The sequence below is a fragment of the Ictidomys tridecemlineatus genome, chromosome 13, assembly GCF_052094955.1.
Source record: "Ictidomys tridecemlineatus isolate mIctTri1 chromosome 13, mIctTri1.hap1, whole genome shotgun sequence".
In the NCBI taxonomy this organism is placed as follows: domain Eukaryota; kingdom Metazoa; phylum Chordata; class Mammalia; order Rodentia; family Sciuridae; genus Ictidomys; species Ictidomys tridecemlineatus.
In genome coordinates, this window is record NC_135489.1 from 46,801,682 (window position 1) to 46,818,659 (window position 16,978).

Sequence of the window (16,978 nt, forward strand, 5' to 3'; positions counted from 1 at the left end):
AATTATTTTTAATTAGGTACATATGACAGCAGAATGCATTTTGATTCATTGTACACAATTGCAGCACGACTTTTCATTTCTCTGGTTGTACACCATGTAGCATCTCACCATATATGCAGTCATACATGTACCTAGGGTGATGATGTCCATCTCATTCCACCATCTTTTCTGCCCCCATGCACCCCCCACCCAATACTTCCCTTTTCCCAGAGTTCCTCCATTAAATTTCCTATCTCCTCCCACCCCTGTTATGGATCAGCATCCAGTTATCAGAGAGAACATTTGGCCTTTGGTTTTGGGGGGATTGGCTTACTTCGCTTAGCATGATATTCTCCAACTCCGTCCATTTATCTGCAAATGCCATAAGTTTATTCTCTTTTAATGCTGAGTAATATTCCATTGTGTATATATACCACAATTTCTTTATCCACTCAACTACTGAAGGGCATCTATGTTGCTTCCACAGTTTAGCTATTGTGAATTGAGCTTCTATGAACATTGATGTGGCTGCGTTACTGTAGTATGCTGATTTTAAGTCCTTTGGGTATATACCGAGGAGTGGAATAAGTCGGTCAACTGGTGGTTCCATTCCAAGTTTTCTAAGGAATCTCCATACTGCTTTCCAGAGTGGTTGTACCAATTTGCAGTTTCGCCAGCAGTGTATGAGTGTGTCTTTTCCCTCACATCCTCACCAACATTTATTGTTGTCTGTATTCTTGATAACTGTCATTCTGATTTGTGTGAGATGAGATCTTAGAGTAGTTTTGGTTTTCATTTCTCTAATTACTAGAGATGTTGAACATTTTTTCATATATTTGTTGATCGAAATGTATATCTTCTTCTGTGAAGTGTCTATTCAGCTCCTTAGCCCATTTATTGATTGGCTTGTTTCTTTTTTTTGGTGTTAAGTTTTTTTGATTTTTTTTATATATCCTGGAGATTAGTGCTATATCTGACATGCATGTGGCAAAAATTTGCTTCCAAAATGTAGGCTATCTCTTTACCTCATTGATTGTTTGAGTTCATTCCATTTATTAATTCTTGATTTTATTTCTTGCACTACAGGAATCTTGTTAAGGAAGTTGGAACCTAATCCACTGTGATGAAGATTTGAGCCTACTTTTTCCTCTATTAGGTACAAGGTCTCTGAAATAATTCCTAGGTCCTTGATTCACTTTTAGTTGAGTTTTGTGCATGGTGAGAGATAGGAGTTTAGTTCCATTTTGCTGCATATGGATTTCAGTTCTCCCAGCACCATTTGTTGAAGATGCTACCTTTTCTCCAATGTATGTTTTTGGCACTTTTGTCTAGTATAATATAACTGTATTCATGTGGGTTTTGTCTCTGTGTCTTCTCTTCTATACTATTGGTCTACATGTCTATTTTGGTGCCAATACCGTGCTATTTTTTGTTACTATAGCTTTGTAATATAGTTTACAGTCTGGTATTATGATACCTCCCACTTCACTCTTCTTGCTATGGAGTGCTTTGGCTATTCTGGGTCTCTTATTTTTCCAAATGAATTTCATAATTGCTTTTTCTATTTCTATAAAGAATGATGTTGGGATTATAACTGGAATCACATTGAATCTGTATAGCACTTTGGTAGTATGGCCATTTTAACAATGTTAACTTTGCCTGTCCAAGAGCATGGGAAATCTTTCCATCTTCTAAGGTCTTCTTTGATTTCTTTCTTTAGTGTTCTGTAGTTTTCCTTGTAGAGGTCTTTCACCTCTTTTGTTAAGTTAATTCCCAAGTATTTTATTTATTTTGAGGCTATTATGAATGGGGTAGTTTTCCTAATTTCTCTCTCAGAGGATCATCACTGATGTATAGAAATGCATTTGATTTATCTCGTGCTGCTTTGCTGAATTCATTAATTAATTCTAGAAGTTTTATGGTGAAATTTTTTGGATCCTCTAAGTATAGAATCATGTCTTCAGCAAATAACAATAATTTAAGTTCTTTTCTTATTTGTATCCATTTAATTTCTTTTGTTTAATTGCTATGGCTAGAGTTTCAAGAACTATGTTGAATAGAAGTAGTGAAAGAGGGTATCTCTGTCTTGTTCCAGTTTTTAGAGGGAATGGTTCCAATTTTTCTCCATTTAGAATGATGTTGGTCTTGGGTTTAGCATAGATAGCTTTTACAATGTTGAGATATGTTCCTTTTATCCGTAGTTTTTCTAGTGTTTTGAACATGAAGCAGTGCTGTATTTTGTCAAATGCTTTCTCTACATCAATTGATATAATTGATTCTTTAAGTCTATTGATGTAATGAACTATGTTTATTGATCTCCGTATGTTGAACAAAACTTGCACCCTGGAATGCACCTCTCTTGATCATGGTGTACTATTTTTTAAATATGTTTTTGTATGCAGTTTTCCAAAATTTTATTGAGAATTTTTGCATCAGTATTCATCAGCAATATTGGTCTGAAATTATTTTTTCCTTATGTGTTTCTGCCTAGTTTTGGTATCAGGGTGATACTAGCTTCATAGAATGAGTTTGGAAGGGTTGCTTCCTATTCTATTTCATGGAATAATTTGAGGAGTATTAGTATTAATTCTTCTTTGTAAAACTCAGCCTGGGCTTTTCTTGGTTGGGAGGCTTTTGATGGCATCTTCTATTTCCTTGCTTGAAATTGATCTGTTTAAATTGTGTATTCCTCTTGACTCAGTTTGGGTGGTTCATATGTCTCTAGAAATTTGTCAGGGTCTTCAAGGTTTTCTATTTTATTGCAGTATAAATTTTCCAAATAGTTTCTAATTTTCTTCTGTATTTCAATAGTGTCTGTCATGATATTTCCTTTTTCATCACAAATTTTAGTAATTTAATTATTCTCCCTCCTTCTTTTCATTAGAGTGTCTAATGGTTTGTCAGTTTTATTAATTTTGTCAAAAAGCACAGCTTTTTGTTTTGTGAACTTGTTGAATTGTTTCTTTTGTTTCAATTTTATTGATTTCTGCCCTGATTTTAATTATTTCCTGTCTTCTACTACTTTGGGTGTTGGTTTGCTCTTCTTTTTCTAGGGCTTTGAGCTGAAATGTCAAGTCATTTATTTGTTGACTTTTGCTTCTCGTAATGCATGAACTCTATGCAATGAACTTTCCTCTTAGCACTGCCTACATAATGATAGGTTGTACTTGAATTCACATTTACCTCTAAGAATTATTTTTTACCTTCTCCCTGATGTCTTCTGTTATCTATGCATCATTCAATAGCATATTGTTTAGTCTCCAGGTGTTGGAGTATCTTCTCTTTTTAATTTTAATTAATTTTATAATTTATTTAATTTTAATTAATGTTATCCTTTATTTTTACTTTCATTCTATTATGGTCAGATAGAATGCAGGGTAATATCTCTAATTTTTTTTTGTATTTGTTAAGATCTGCTTTGTGGCATAACATATGGTCTATTTTGGAGAAGGATCCATGAGCCACTGAGAAGAAAGTGTATTTGCTTGTTGATGGATGGGATATTTTATATTTGTTAAGTCCAAATTATTGATCATATTATTGATTTCTATAGTTTCTTTGTTTAGTTTTTGTTTGGAAGATCTATGCTGTGGTGAGAAAGGTAAAGTCATACAGTATTATTGTGTTGTGGTCTATTTGGTTCTTGTATTTGAGAAGGGTTTATTTGAAATATATAGATGCCCCATTGTTTGGGACATAGATATTTATGATTGTTGTGTCTTGTTGATGTATAAATCCCTTAAGCAGTATGAAATGTCCTTCTTTATCTTTTCACTAGCTTTGGTTTGAAGTCCACTTTATCTGATATGAAGATGGAAACTCATGGTTGTTTACGTGGTCCATGTGAGTGGTATGTTTATGTGATCCATGTGAGTGCTACGTTTTTTGCCACCCTTTCTTTCACCTTCAATGGTGAATGTCTTTTCCTGTGAGATGAGTCTCATGAAAGCAGCATATTGTTGGGTCTTTTTTAAAAATCCAATCTGTCAGTCTATGACTTTTGATTGATGAGGTTAGGCCATTTATATTTAGGGTTATTATTGAAATATGATTGTATTCTTGGACATTTTGGTTAATTTTTGGTTTTTATCTTGAGTTGGTTTCTCCTTTGATTGGCCTTTCCTTTAGTGTAGTTCCTCTCTTTGCTGATTTTTTTTTTATTGGTTGTTCACAACATTACAAAGCTCTTGACTTTGTTGTTTTTTATTTACTCTTCCTGGAATATTTTGCTGAGGATGCTCTGTAGTGCAGGCTTTCTCACTGTAAATTCTTCTAACTTTTGTTTATTGTGAAAGATTTTTATTTCATCATTAAATCTGAAGCTTAATTTTGCTGGATATAAGATTCTTGGTTGGCATCCATTTTCTTTCAGAGCTTGGTATATGTTGTTCCACAATCTCCTGGCTTTGAAGATCTGGATTGAAAAATCTTCTGAGGTCTGAATTGATCTCCTCTGATATGTGATCTGATTCCTCTTTCTTGTGGCCTTTAAAATTCTATCCTTATTCTATATGCTAGGCATTTTCATTATAATGTGCCCTGGTGTAAATCTGTTGTCATTTTGTACATTGGGTGTCCTGTAAGTTTCTTGTATTTGATTTTCCAGTTAATTCTTAATGTTTGGGAAATTTTCCTTTATTATCTCATTGAAGAGATTGTACATTCCTTTGGTTTGAATATCTGTGCCTTCCTCTATCCCAATAACTCTTAGATTTGGTTTTTTGATGCTGTCCCATAATTCTTGGATGTCCTGTTCATGGTTCTTACTATCTTCACTGTGTTATCAACTTTATTATCAAGATTATATATTTTATCTTCATTATCTGATGTTCTGTATTCCAAGTAATACAATCTGTTGGTGATGTCTTCTATTGAGCTTTTTATTTGGTTTATTGTTTCCTTCATTTCAAAGATTTCTGATTGTTTTTTTTTCTTCGTTATCTATATCTCTTTCCTAAAGTAAACTTTTACTACCTGAATTTGCTCCCTTATCTCTTTATTGGTGTGATCAATGATTGCCTATATTTGTTCCCTTATCTCTTTGTTGGAGTGATCAATTTTTGCCTGTATTTTCTCATTCTTTAATTCACAGGTCATTTTAATTATGTATATTCTTAACTCCTTCTCTGACATTTCATCAACTGCGCTGTTCATGGATTCCATTATAGTAGTATCCTGGTTTGTTTGGAGCACTTTCCTCCCTTGTTCTTTCTTATAGTCTGTGTGTCTTCCTTTCTTGCAGTGTGGATCTGAGGTATTACAGTTTCTACCCTTAAGATCTTGAAGCATCTGGGCAGACCCTGCCAGTGTTCCATGATGGATGCTAGTGCAACTAAAGGTGGTGGTGGCAAAAGCGGAAGTAACTGGAGACAACAGTGGGAGTGTCCAAGATGGACATGACCTCTTTCAGAGATAGGATGAAAGGGTGGGCCTTACACTGCCTTTGGGATGCCTGTTCCAATATGCAGCTGCTTGTAAGCCCTGTCTGTTGTCACTAGGATGAGGCTACTGCTTGGGGAGGGCAATGGCCATGGCTGAAGTCCCAAGATGGAGATGGGTTAAGCCTGGGCTCCAAGGTGGGCCCAGGGGTGTGGACCTAGGCCTACCCTGGGCCTGGGCGCAGGTTGGCTGAAGCAGTCCTAGGGCTGGTCCTGGGTCCATGCTTTCTCTTGATAACTGTGTTACCTTTTCATCACTAACTAAAGTGCCCCAAATGAACTACTTAGAGGAGGAAAAAATTTATTGGGGGCTCACAGTTTCAGAGGACTCAGTCCATAAATGGTCAAGTCCATTGCTCTGGGTCCAAGGTAAGGCAGCACATTATGGACAAAGGCAGGACAGAGGAGAGCAACTTACTTCATGGCAGTCAGGAAGTGGGATTAGGGGACAGGGCTGCAGGGAAGAATAACCTTTTTAAGGCACAGTGACTCACCTCTGCCAGCTATGACCCACCTGCCTACATTTACCACCCAGTCAGTCCACTAAAACTAGGATGAACTGATTAGCTTACAGATCTCATAATCCAATCATTTTACCCCTGAATATTCTTACATTAACCAAGCACTTCTGGGAGATAACACATATTCAAACCATAATATTCCACCCCCCGCCCCAAAAAGCTTTTGTTCATCTCATAATTCAAAATGCATTTAGTTCATCTCCAAGAGTCCCATAATCTTAACAGTTCCAGCATTGCCCAAAAGTTCAAGTCCAAAGCCTCTTGAGGGACTCATAGCAAAGTCTTGGCTATGAGCCACTGGAAAAGTCAAAAGTAAGTTTTAAATATATGTATATGTAACATACAGTAGCACAGAATTAACATTTCCATTTCAAAAAGGAGGAAGAGGGGCATATAGAGAAGACATGGAACCCAAACAAGACCAAAATCCAGCCTGGCAAGACAGGTCCTGTAACTCTCTATACAGCATCTAGGACACTTACCTGCAAGATATACTCTCTAAAGGGCTTGGGCAGCCCCACACCTTTGGCTTTGCCCATTGTAGTCACATGAACTCTCTTTCAGCCTGGCTCTCTCTACAGCCAGCAGCTTTTCTGTTACTAGCATCTCTTAATTCCTGGGAGCTCCATTCCAGATTTGGCTTCACCTTCACAACTAAAAGCTCTGCCCTCTCAAAGGCAGCCCTCAGGGACTCCAACCTGACAACAATTTGCCTGACTTCCCAGGTCTTCCTTTGAAATCCTGGTGGAAGCCTCCATGACCCCTTAACTCCAGCATCCTGCATTCTTACAGAACCAGCACCACATGGCCGACACCAAAGTCTGTTGCTAGCTTGCACAATAGCTGACCCCCCCCCCCGAGAATGATGGTTACAGGGGCTTTTGAGTGTTTTTATGACTATACAGGGTAAAACAACTTTCTAGACACCCCCTATGCTAGCAGGGTGCTCCCACATATTTTAGCAAAGAAATTTCCCCTTCTATACCCCTGAGCCTTCAGTGGGTGTGGCTTTACAAATTCTTGAGATGCCCTCCATCTTTCCTAAAATGTCTCTGTGTAAAGTACTTAGCATCTTTCAGTGGATTTAATCTCCTTAGTGAGCATACTTTCCTTAGCCCCAACATTATGGTTTTTTTTCTAATGAAACTACAAGTCTTTAAAATTTTTAAGCTTGACTTTCTGCTCCTGATTCTCACAATAAACTTGGCTAAAGGCTGACAGCAATATCCATGCCATTGACTGAATTCTGTGCTACCTTCAAATTTCTACCACCAGATTAATTAGTTCATCACCTTTAAAATTGGCCTCACAAAAAAGTCTCAGGACATGAGCCAAATGTACCAAGTTCTTTGCTATAATATAACATGAGTGGCCTTGAGTCTAATTCCCAATAGAATCCACATTTCCCCCTGAAGCCTCAAGAGTACAGTCCTCATTCCTATCAGCATTCTGGTCTTTTAAGCTCCCACCAGAATTTCCCATTAAGCTCAGCTTACAAAAGTCTTAAGTCTTTTCCCACCTGCATCTCCATACTTCTCCAAATTTCTTCTGCAAACCATTTCCAAAGGTTTACGAACCATGTGGTCAGGTTAGTTACAGCAACAACCTCATTCCTGGTACCAAATCCTGAGTTTAAAAGATTTTTTTTCATCAGTGTGACCATACTACCCAATAAGGGCAACTAAGAGGAGGCAAAGTTATTTGTGGCTCATAGTTTTAGATGTCTCAGTTCGTATATGACTGATTCCATTTCTCTGGGCCCAAGGTGAGGCAGCTCATTATGGTCCAAGGTCAGGGCAGAGAAAAGCAGCTTACCACACTGTGGCCAGGAAAAGGGATGGTGGGAGAGGGGCTTCAGGGTAAAACAACCGCCTCAGAGTACATCTGAAGTGACCCACCTCCTCTAGCTATGCGCCACTTGCCTATAGTTACCACCCAGTCAGTCCACTTAAACTAGGGTGGGCTGATTAGGTCACTCTCATAGTCCCATCATTTTACCTCTGAATATTCCTGCAGTAACACAAGAGATGGGGGGGGGGTATCACATATCCAAACCATAACAATGACTCAACCAAAACTCATCATGAGAAGTAGCTGTTCTTAGTTTCTACTTCTTCCCACAAAAGAAAAAGCTGTTATTAGCAGCTTTCTGTATTCTGAGAACCTAAAAATATAGCAGAAACACTTTGCCAAATTGGCTGAAAAACTCTCTCTTCCACCACTTCTCTCTGTTGTTCTTATTAGGAAAGAAAAGGAAGAGGAAAAGAAGAAGAAAAGAATGATGATACTTGCCACCAAAATATATAATGAATGTAGCTCCCAATTATTGTTCTCAAAGAATTCGAAATCTAGCCTGGGTCTATTGGGCAAGTTCAGTGTGATGAGGCCCTTGTTCCTGTGTTAGAGAGATTGTAGGGTATTGTGGCAGTACACAAGAGGGGCACATACCTAGCCTTGGAGGCACAGGGATAGCTTGGGGTATAGGGAGTGATATCTAAATTGGACCTTAAGGATGAGCAGTGATTAGTCAGATGGAGGATGGAAGACAGTGTGTAGGGAAGCTGATTCCAGAGAAAGCAAGCAACCTCTGTGAATAACTGGAGATAAGAGAATGTCAATGCAATCCAGCACTGCAGAGAAAACTTTAGTGTCAGGAGCTATGAAGACCAAAGATAGTTGGGTCAGGTTTAAGAGAGAACAAGATGAAGAGCTTAGCAAGCAGGGATAAGAAATATCTCAAAGGCCAGGTGCGGTGGCACATGCTTGTAATCCCAGTGGCTCAGGAGGCCAAAGCAAGAGGATTGCAAATTCAAAGCCAGCCTCAGCAACTTGACTGAGGCCCTGAGCAACTTAGTGAGACCCTGTCAAAATAAAAAATAAAAAGGCTGGGGTTGTGGCTCAGTGGTGTAGCACCCCTGGGTTCAATTCCCTGGTATAAAAAAAAAAATCTCAAGGGCAGTGGGAAGCCATTTGAACCAAACAGACTTCCTCTTTCCAAGTATTTCTCTAAATAGAGAGTGGAGAAGGGTCAGGAGATGAGCCAAGATTAGACTCTTGCAATGATCTAAGCATGAAACAATGCCTAGATCTAAGTGGAGATAGAAAGCAATAAAGGTTGAAAGATTTGTTATCAAAAAGATTTAGGGCCTGGGATTGTGGCTCAGCGGTAGAGCACCTAGCGTGCGCAGGACGGGGTTCGATTCTCAGCACCACATAAAAATAAAGACATTGTGTTGTGTCCATCTACAAAAAAGATTCTCTCTCTCTCTCTCTCTCTCTCTCTCTCTCTCTCTCTCTCTCTCTCTCTCCCCTCTCTCTCTCTCTCTCTCTCTCTCTCTCTCTCTCTCTCTCTCTCTCTCTCTCTCTTAAAAAAAAGATTTAGGGATTTATTTGATGTGAGAGTGAGAATGGAGAAGAAGAGGTTCAAGAGACATCTATGTCTTATGGTGGCCCATGATTGCACCTTTAACTGAGTAGAAAACAGGTCTGTGAGTATGACCTTAGCTTTGGACATTTGGTTTTGAAAAGCCTGCAAGACATGTAGAACATGTATGGATCTGGAACTTAGAAGAGAAATTGGGCTGGAGAGAAAAAGATATGAAATATCTTGACATAAAACTAATGATAAAAGTATGGAATTTGTTTTTATAATAGCCCTTAAGACTGATATTACTATCCCTGTTTTTTGAGGATGACATCAATAACTTCTTCAACCTCAGCTGGGGTATTGTGAGCCAGGAGTAGTATTAGTAGTTGTTGTTGTTTGGGTACCAGGGATTGAATCCAGGGGTGCTTAACCACTGAGCCACATCCCCACTCCTTTTAAAAAAAAAAAAAAAAATATATATATATATATACATACACTTTATTTTGAGGCTGGGTCTTGATAAGTTGCTTAAGACCTCGAAAAGTTACTGAAGCTGACTTTGAACTTGCAATCCTCCTGCTTCAGTCTCCCGAGTTACAGTCTCCTGAGATTACAGGAGTGCACCATGATGCCCATCAGGAATTTTAACCTGGGTATTTCTACCCTGCAATACTGTTTCTGGATTTGACTACATTGTTTCTATGGAGGGTTTTTTTTTTTTTCATTTGAAGAATTTTTTAAAAAATGGTATTTTCACAAGAACTCGCTTGGTGAAACATCACTGTTTACTGCTCAAAATTTTTTCTTGGATAATAAGACAAAACTTTTTTTTTTTTTTTAATACTTGGGGTATTGAACTCAGGGCCTTGCACGTGCTTCACATAACCTTTTAAATGAGAATTTCTTTTCCTCTGAATAGACTAATTCTTGTTCCCTGAAAGCACCACAACTATCCTTCTAAGCCAGACCTCAAGTAGGGACCTGGACACCATGTTGACATAGTGCCTCCTTCCACGCTCCTCGCTTTAAGCCCTGTCATATCAACAGGGGCAAAAGCAGAGAGCTCAGTTCACTCTCTGATAGGGGGCTGGTTCCGAGTTCAGCCACCCTTCCCTGTGGGACACCCACTGATGTCACTCGTTCCTTCCTTGCGGGGATTCCCACACTTCACCCCACCTGACCCACAAATTCCATCTCCTTTCTTCGTCCAGATAGCACTGCTGCAGTTGAAGGCTCGCCTAATCCCCCACTTGGAGGGAAGCTGGATGCTCACTGTGGTGACCTCATTCCTCCTGGCGTCCTCCTCCCACCCGCTACCCCCCAGGCTTGGTCATTTTCATTTGCTTGGCCTCTGGGGTCTTCCACTGTGGAGGGACCTGCTCCAGCGCTGACACCAAGGCTCAAACTCTAACCTCTCACACTTTCTCATATAACAGCTCTTCTGCTGGTGGAATACATTTGTTTGTGATTACAGGCTGCATACAACACCACTGCACGGGGCCTATGGGGTGGCCCAGCTCCATGAGAAAACACATTTAGTAATTTTTTATGACCCCAGCACAACTACGCAGGATTTCCCTAAAACAGAAAACATGAAGGGATTTTATTGTCTTGCACCGTTAGACACCCCTTCTGGGTGATGCACGGGTGTTGGGACTAACAGAACACAGAGCTTTCTGGACATTGGGGGTGGAGAAGTTTCTGACTCTAGTTAGTGAACACCCCTTGTTATCTGCTCTGGGGGACATAAAATGTACAAGCAAATTGCAAACATAAGTCATCGAGGCCTTAAATGTTTCTCTTGGTATAACTAACTTTTATGCTTAAAGGAGAGACTTAGTAAGTTATTTCTGAGAGTGAGATGATAAAAAATTGGAAGAGACCAGGGAATTTCCAGAAATTCTCATGCTCCTTTTGAAGAACTTCTGATGAGACCAGGCAAGATAGGGCTCTTCTCTGGGTTTGCTCTCTCACCGTCCCATCAAGATGTCTGACAAGAAGATAGACCTTTATTGGGTCTCCATATTTGGTCTTAAGAATAAACAGACCATTTCTATAAGAAATCATTGAATTTTGGGCACTGTTGCCGGTGTTCAATGTCTACCCAGAAGCTTTTGAGAAGCTAGTGGGGGACAACTTGAGTGGTTCTAACCCTCTCAGAGGGACTCACTCAGGAATGGTGTGCTGCTTTTCTGTGAAGGACACTCACCCTGAATCTGGCTGCTCATGGACACTGCTTGACCAGCTGTGAGTGTTCCCTGGTGTCTAGGGAGTGAACATAGCCACCAAGAGTAGGTGAAGAGCTCAGAGGCCACATCTACAAAACCTAGTGGTGATCAAACCTACCACAGGCACTTAGGAACTAAGTAGTGTTGCTTTTTGAATCTGGAACTAGTGGTTGGTGTGATGGTGCCAACTATTTAAATTCTAAGTATACATTGGCTATCTTTCCAAACTATCTATCAGCCTCCAAAAATATGCATCTCGTTGAGTGACAAAGGAAGAGAATCTTACTGAGCATGGGAGCCATGGGGAAAACACAGTAGACAAGGCAGAATAGTAAAGGATGGTGATGTTTGGGTTTCACACATGGCCGTGCTCTGGTTATAGTGACAAATCTGCTAAGGACCAAGCATATGTAAATGCCCTCAAAAGACAAATGTGTTTGTGAGATACTCTTGGGGGAATGGCTTCTCATGATATCTTACTACAGTTTGGATCTAAAATGTTTCCTGAAGGCCAATGTAGTAAAGGCTTAGTTCCCAGCTTGGTGATATTGGGAGGGAGTACCATTTTTTTTTGTACCAGATTGAACCCCTGAGCCACATCCCCAGCCCTTTTATTTTTTATTTCGAGATAGGTTCTCACTAGGTTTCTTAGAACCTTGCTAAGTTGCTGGCTTTGAACCAGGGATCCTCCTGGCTCAGCCTCTGAGCCACTGGGATTACAGGCATGCACCACTGCATCCAGCAGGTGCTACACACTTAAGAGGTAGGGTCTAGTGGGAGGTCTTCCAGTTGAGGACATACCCTTGAAGGGGATATTAGAATCCCAGGCTCTTCTTTTGTCCTTCCCATAGAAGCCATGAGGTGACCAGTTTTGCTCAGCCAAGTACTTCTGCCATGATGCACTACCACCCCTCAAACTATAATCACTCCCTCTGTTGAGAGAGAGGTCTAAGCTGGGTGTGGTGGCACATGCCTGTAATCCCAGTGGATTGGGAGGCTGAGGCTGGAGGATCTTGAGTTCAAAGCCAGCCTCAGCAAAAATGAAGCACTAAGCAAATCAGCAAGAACCTGTCCCTAAATAGAATACAAAATAGGGCTGGGGATGTGGCTCAGTGGTTGAGTGCCCCTGAGTTCAATCCCTGGTACCAAAAACAAACAAAAAAGAGAGCGGTCTATATATTTTAAAGGTTGATTATATACGTAGAAGCAATTCATGGCCAGGAAGAGAGAATTTGACAGCATAATCTTGACCACACTATAATGAATAAAATGCATTTTTCAGAGCTTGCTGAATTAGGTGATGGCTCTGAGAAGCATCACCATGAACTTGTGACCGGAAGTACATTTTCATTGTATTTGGCTCTTTCTGCTTATTTGTAGATCGTGTAATCTGTGGAAAGCATCCGTTGACTCACTTGTTTCACCAAGTTCATTTCTAGTTTATGAGATACAGAGGAAAGGAACTCTGCTCCCAGATGTTACCTAAGATTCAGAGGACTTTGCTCCCTTTGCAAATGTTCCATCAGTGGTTGACTTTGCTCTGCTCACCACCCCAAGTTTGGCTATTCTTAGAACAGAAATTAAATCACTGAAATCTTCTCAGGTTTCTCTTCCCCCAGGGAGGGTAGATTTAGAGCGTTCATAAGAAAGTCGACTCCTCCCGAATCAGCTGGCCCAAGGAGACTCAAGTCTCTCCCCTTCTTCCTTTTACAATCCTTCCAATAAAGCCTCTTAGCTTTTTTTTTTTTATTATCCTTACGTGGGAGCCCTCGCAGAGAGTTCACACAGTGAGTGTGGTTTGTGCATTCAATATTAAGATCTAATCATTGCCTCTTGAGGGCTGAAAAATGAAAACACTGGATAAGAGCCCACCTCCTGGCTTCATGCTTGTCAAGACGAGGATCTATTAGCCTTTTAAAGAAATACTGATAATAAAAAGCAGACAAAGAGAGCTATGTGAATTGGCATCTAATCAATAATTTTCTGAGTGTTTTTCCCCCTTAAATTACTCAGAGGCATGTGAGCAAACAGGATTTTACTGTTCCAAAGCCTCCTGCCTTCCACAGACCATAGAAAATAGACCAGCCTCCACATTATTGTGAACCCCATTCTCTCATATATATATATATATATATTATCATTTTCAAGGAAATCATTATCATTTCTCTCACATATATATTATCATTTTCAAGGAAAAGGTCATATTTTCTTTAATTAAAAAGCAAACAAGTCAGAAATCCCCCTGCCCATATTCCCCAAGCTTCAAGAGTTATAGGTTCTGAGCTTCCCTCCACTGGCTGGGCAGGACACCAGGGTGTGGGGACCCACTGTTGGGATGCACAGCCTGTGGGGCCCGGCTGCCGTTTTCTTTTCCCACATTAGTTCGTCATCTGATTTGACCTAGAAATTTTGGATGTGGACTGCACCACATACTTGGAATGATGCTTTTTTTCTCATTAAACCTTTTGCCCCACAGTTGATTTATTTCTCCTGGGCTAAAATTGGACTCATCCTGAACATCCGTCTTTGGCACGGGAGAAACTTCAGCATTTGGAGGGTCTCCTCTTCACAAGTGGCTTCGCGGAATGTTCTGGCTTGTTCTTTCCTTCCCCTCCCTGCCATCTCACCTACCCCCACCTTCTTTCCTGCTTGCTCTCTCATACAGGATCCTTTGATTTCTACCACATATATCTTGGAAAGAAGGTTTGCATCCATGACTCCCCCTGAGCGTGGGCCAAGTCCTTATTTAGCGTGGGCGTGCCTGGTTTCCTAAAGTGCATACCAGGCAGCTGAACAGTGAGGTTGGTTTTGATCTGTCCTCTGTAGTCCCACCCATGATGGGTCGTTTAGAAGGACTTCTATTTTTCTATTAATTAAGAAAAAAACACATGTTTTCTAAACTTGAACTTGAGATAGGTGTGGTCAGTGCCATGGGTCAGTCTCTGCTGCAGAACGCCTCTTGAGACAAATAATAGGAGATTTTTAAAAGCACCCATTTTCTGTAAGTTAAGATTCTTTCAAAATTAGACTGAAAAGAATTCACTTCTTCAGGTAGGGGGTCTTCTAGAATAAGCTTAAATGCACAAATTTCTAGGCCTCATGTAGAATCCTCTTGGGTAATTCCAGCCAGGCCTTGACCCTAGGGTTGTGAGGAACAGGGGCAGTGTTACTAGGTATTGTCTCTTTTTTAGAAGCTCAAGTTGAACTTGGGAGCATGATTAATGCTAGCTCATTTGCCCCCTCCCTCAAGCCAACTATTCAAGTCACAGGATAAACATGTCTGCTTCAGTTTTTCCCCAAGAGTCCTCCTATGTTTTCCTGTGATATTTTAATTTGCCCTTTCTCAGCCCTTCCCCTGGACCACTGGTATATAACCCCTTTCCTCTTTACCTGTTGGAAGTTCATGGATCTTTCTAGGAGTCTGTTCACATCTATCAAAGTTCAGTCAAGGTCCCCTTAAACCAGAATGGAATTTTCTATCCCTATGCTAATTTCTGTTTAGTCTTTGTTCTTAATTATTATTCTTGTGGAAGAAAGCAATTTTTAGTACTTTCATTAACGGATTTGAGGAATCTCAATAAATACCCACATTTAAAATGCCTAATGCTTCCTCCTTCTCCAACCACTCCACTATCAATGGACAATTATGGAGAAATAGGAGGCAGCTGCTCTGTTGGGCCTTCACCTGTGCCATTTTATTTCTTCCTCAACACCAGCCTTCAGCACAGTATTGTGCATATGGTAGGCTCTTGATGAGTTTCTCTGTCTAAATGGTTAACCATGTGGCATGGAGTTATTAGCCTAACATCAAAGCTGAGAAAACTTAATCACTCCAGTAATTAAGTTTGACTGGATTTCCCCTCTGTCCATGCTAGCTATGTCCAAGACCATTAAAGCCTCTGTCCAGCTGGTACCATAACCAGGATTGCCTAACACTGTCTCATTGCTTCAGAAATACATGGTGCTATTTATGGAGAGAACATGGGTGACTGACCAGTGTGTTTTTTGCCTCTTGGCCTTTGGAACATAGTCTACAAAGTTTGCTCCAGAAAACCTCACACAGATTTGTGTTTGTGGAAAGGGGTCCAAAAACTTAATTATTTTTTGGGGAGCGCTAATATTTGTTCTTTGCTAACCAGGTCATTCTTCAGACAGAAAAAAATGCTGTGTGTGACCCAGCCAATGCTGCTGCTCAATGGAGTTGACAGGCAGCCAGCGAGTCAAGGCACTACCCGCAGGCCAGAGCATATCCAGAAAGTGAGAAGCCAGAGGACAACTCTCTGTGTGGACCCTGCATGCAGCTCTCTCCCCTAAGAGCTTGTTCAAGCCTGGAGGAGTTACCGAAAGCAATGCCCACTTTGACCCTTCTTGATGGTGCTTGCACTGAATCAAATGAGGAAAATGCAGCCAGTCTCTTCAAACAGACATAAGCAGAGCAGATCCAGTAGGCATCGCCGTGGCCTGAGGTTTTCTATGACTTGCAGCATCTCAAATGTGTGTTTCTCTCACCATCCGTGGCAGCTGCCACAGCTGTCTCTCCTGGGAACCATACATAGAATTGCCAGGAAGTAAAAACTTTGGAATTTCAACATTTGGTCTCTCTGTTTTTTCCAACAATTGTTTTATAGATACGTTCACATAACTAAGATTTTTGTTTCAAAACCCCTCAAGCACTTTAGAGTATATGACAAACAGAGCAAGTGGTAGTGCAGTGCTTTGGGGGGTGGGGGGCTGGGTGTCTCTTCATTATCCATAAAAAGGGGCACAGACTGAGCCATTTGATGTACAAGCCCATCAGAGTCACCGGCCATGCTGACCCTAAAGAAGAGAGAGTAACTTGGATCTGGTGGGGAAGATGTGTCTTTCATTAAACAAATGTCTATCTTCACAGGTTTGCAGAGCAGCCTGTAGCTAGAGAAGAAAACAGAAGCAAGGTCTCCCGGTCAGTTGACCCCAAGTCAAGGAAGCTCAATCTCCAAAACATGCTCGGGGCCCAAAAGTGAATTTGTCATTCTCTAGTTGACTTTGATATCATTTATTTGTCCTTAAGTGTCAGCAAAACTACATTTTGAGTAACAATAGTCATCTGAGTTGATGAGTCCTCTTGGATATCAACACCAATTTTATCCTTTCTTGTGTGTTAGAAATTTCCAATATGTTCTCCTTAAAAAAAAAAAAGAAGAAAAAGAAAATCTACATCTTATTTTCAGACCACACACAGCCACCCATTTGTAGAGTCGTTCTGATAGCTCACAGGAGAGAATGTACTTGAAGGGCTTCCATGTGTGTTTGTGCTCAATAAATGTTAGCCACTGTTATTACCCTGATACCACCATGGCTGCCTTCATGGTTAATGTTGACTGGTCTTCATGTTCTTTACTGGCCTTTGACGGAAAGTAAGATGAATGGGATCTGATAGGTCCAAAGTTAGAAAGTTCCTCTTTG

General features: G+C 40.4%; 1 protein-coding gene across 2 annotated transcripts in view; it reads left to right on the forward strand.

Annotated features, from left to right (window-relative positions):
• Positions 1–16,122, forward strand: part of LOC144369840 (uncharacterized) — a 188,005-nt gene extending 171,883 nt beyond the window's left edge. For both annotated transcript variants that reach the window (XR_013429640.1, XM_078030278.1), the window contains one exon: positions 15,673–16,122. The gene's annotated coding sequence lies outside the window, so the exon portion shown is untranslated. The remainder of the gene's footprint in view (positions 1–15,672) is intronic.
• Positions 16,123–16,978: the final 856 nt, after the last annotated feature.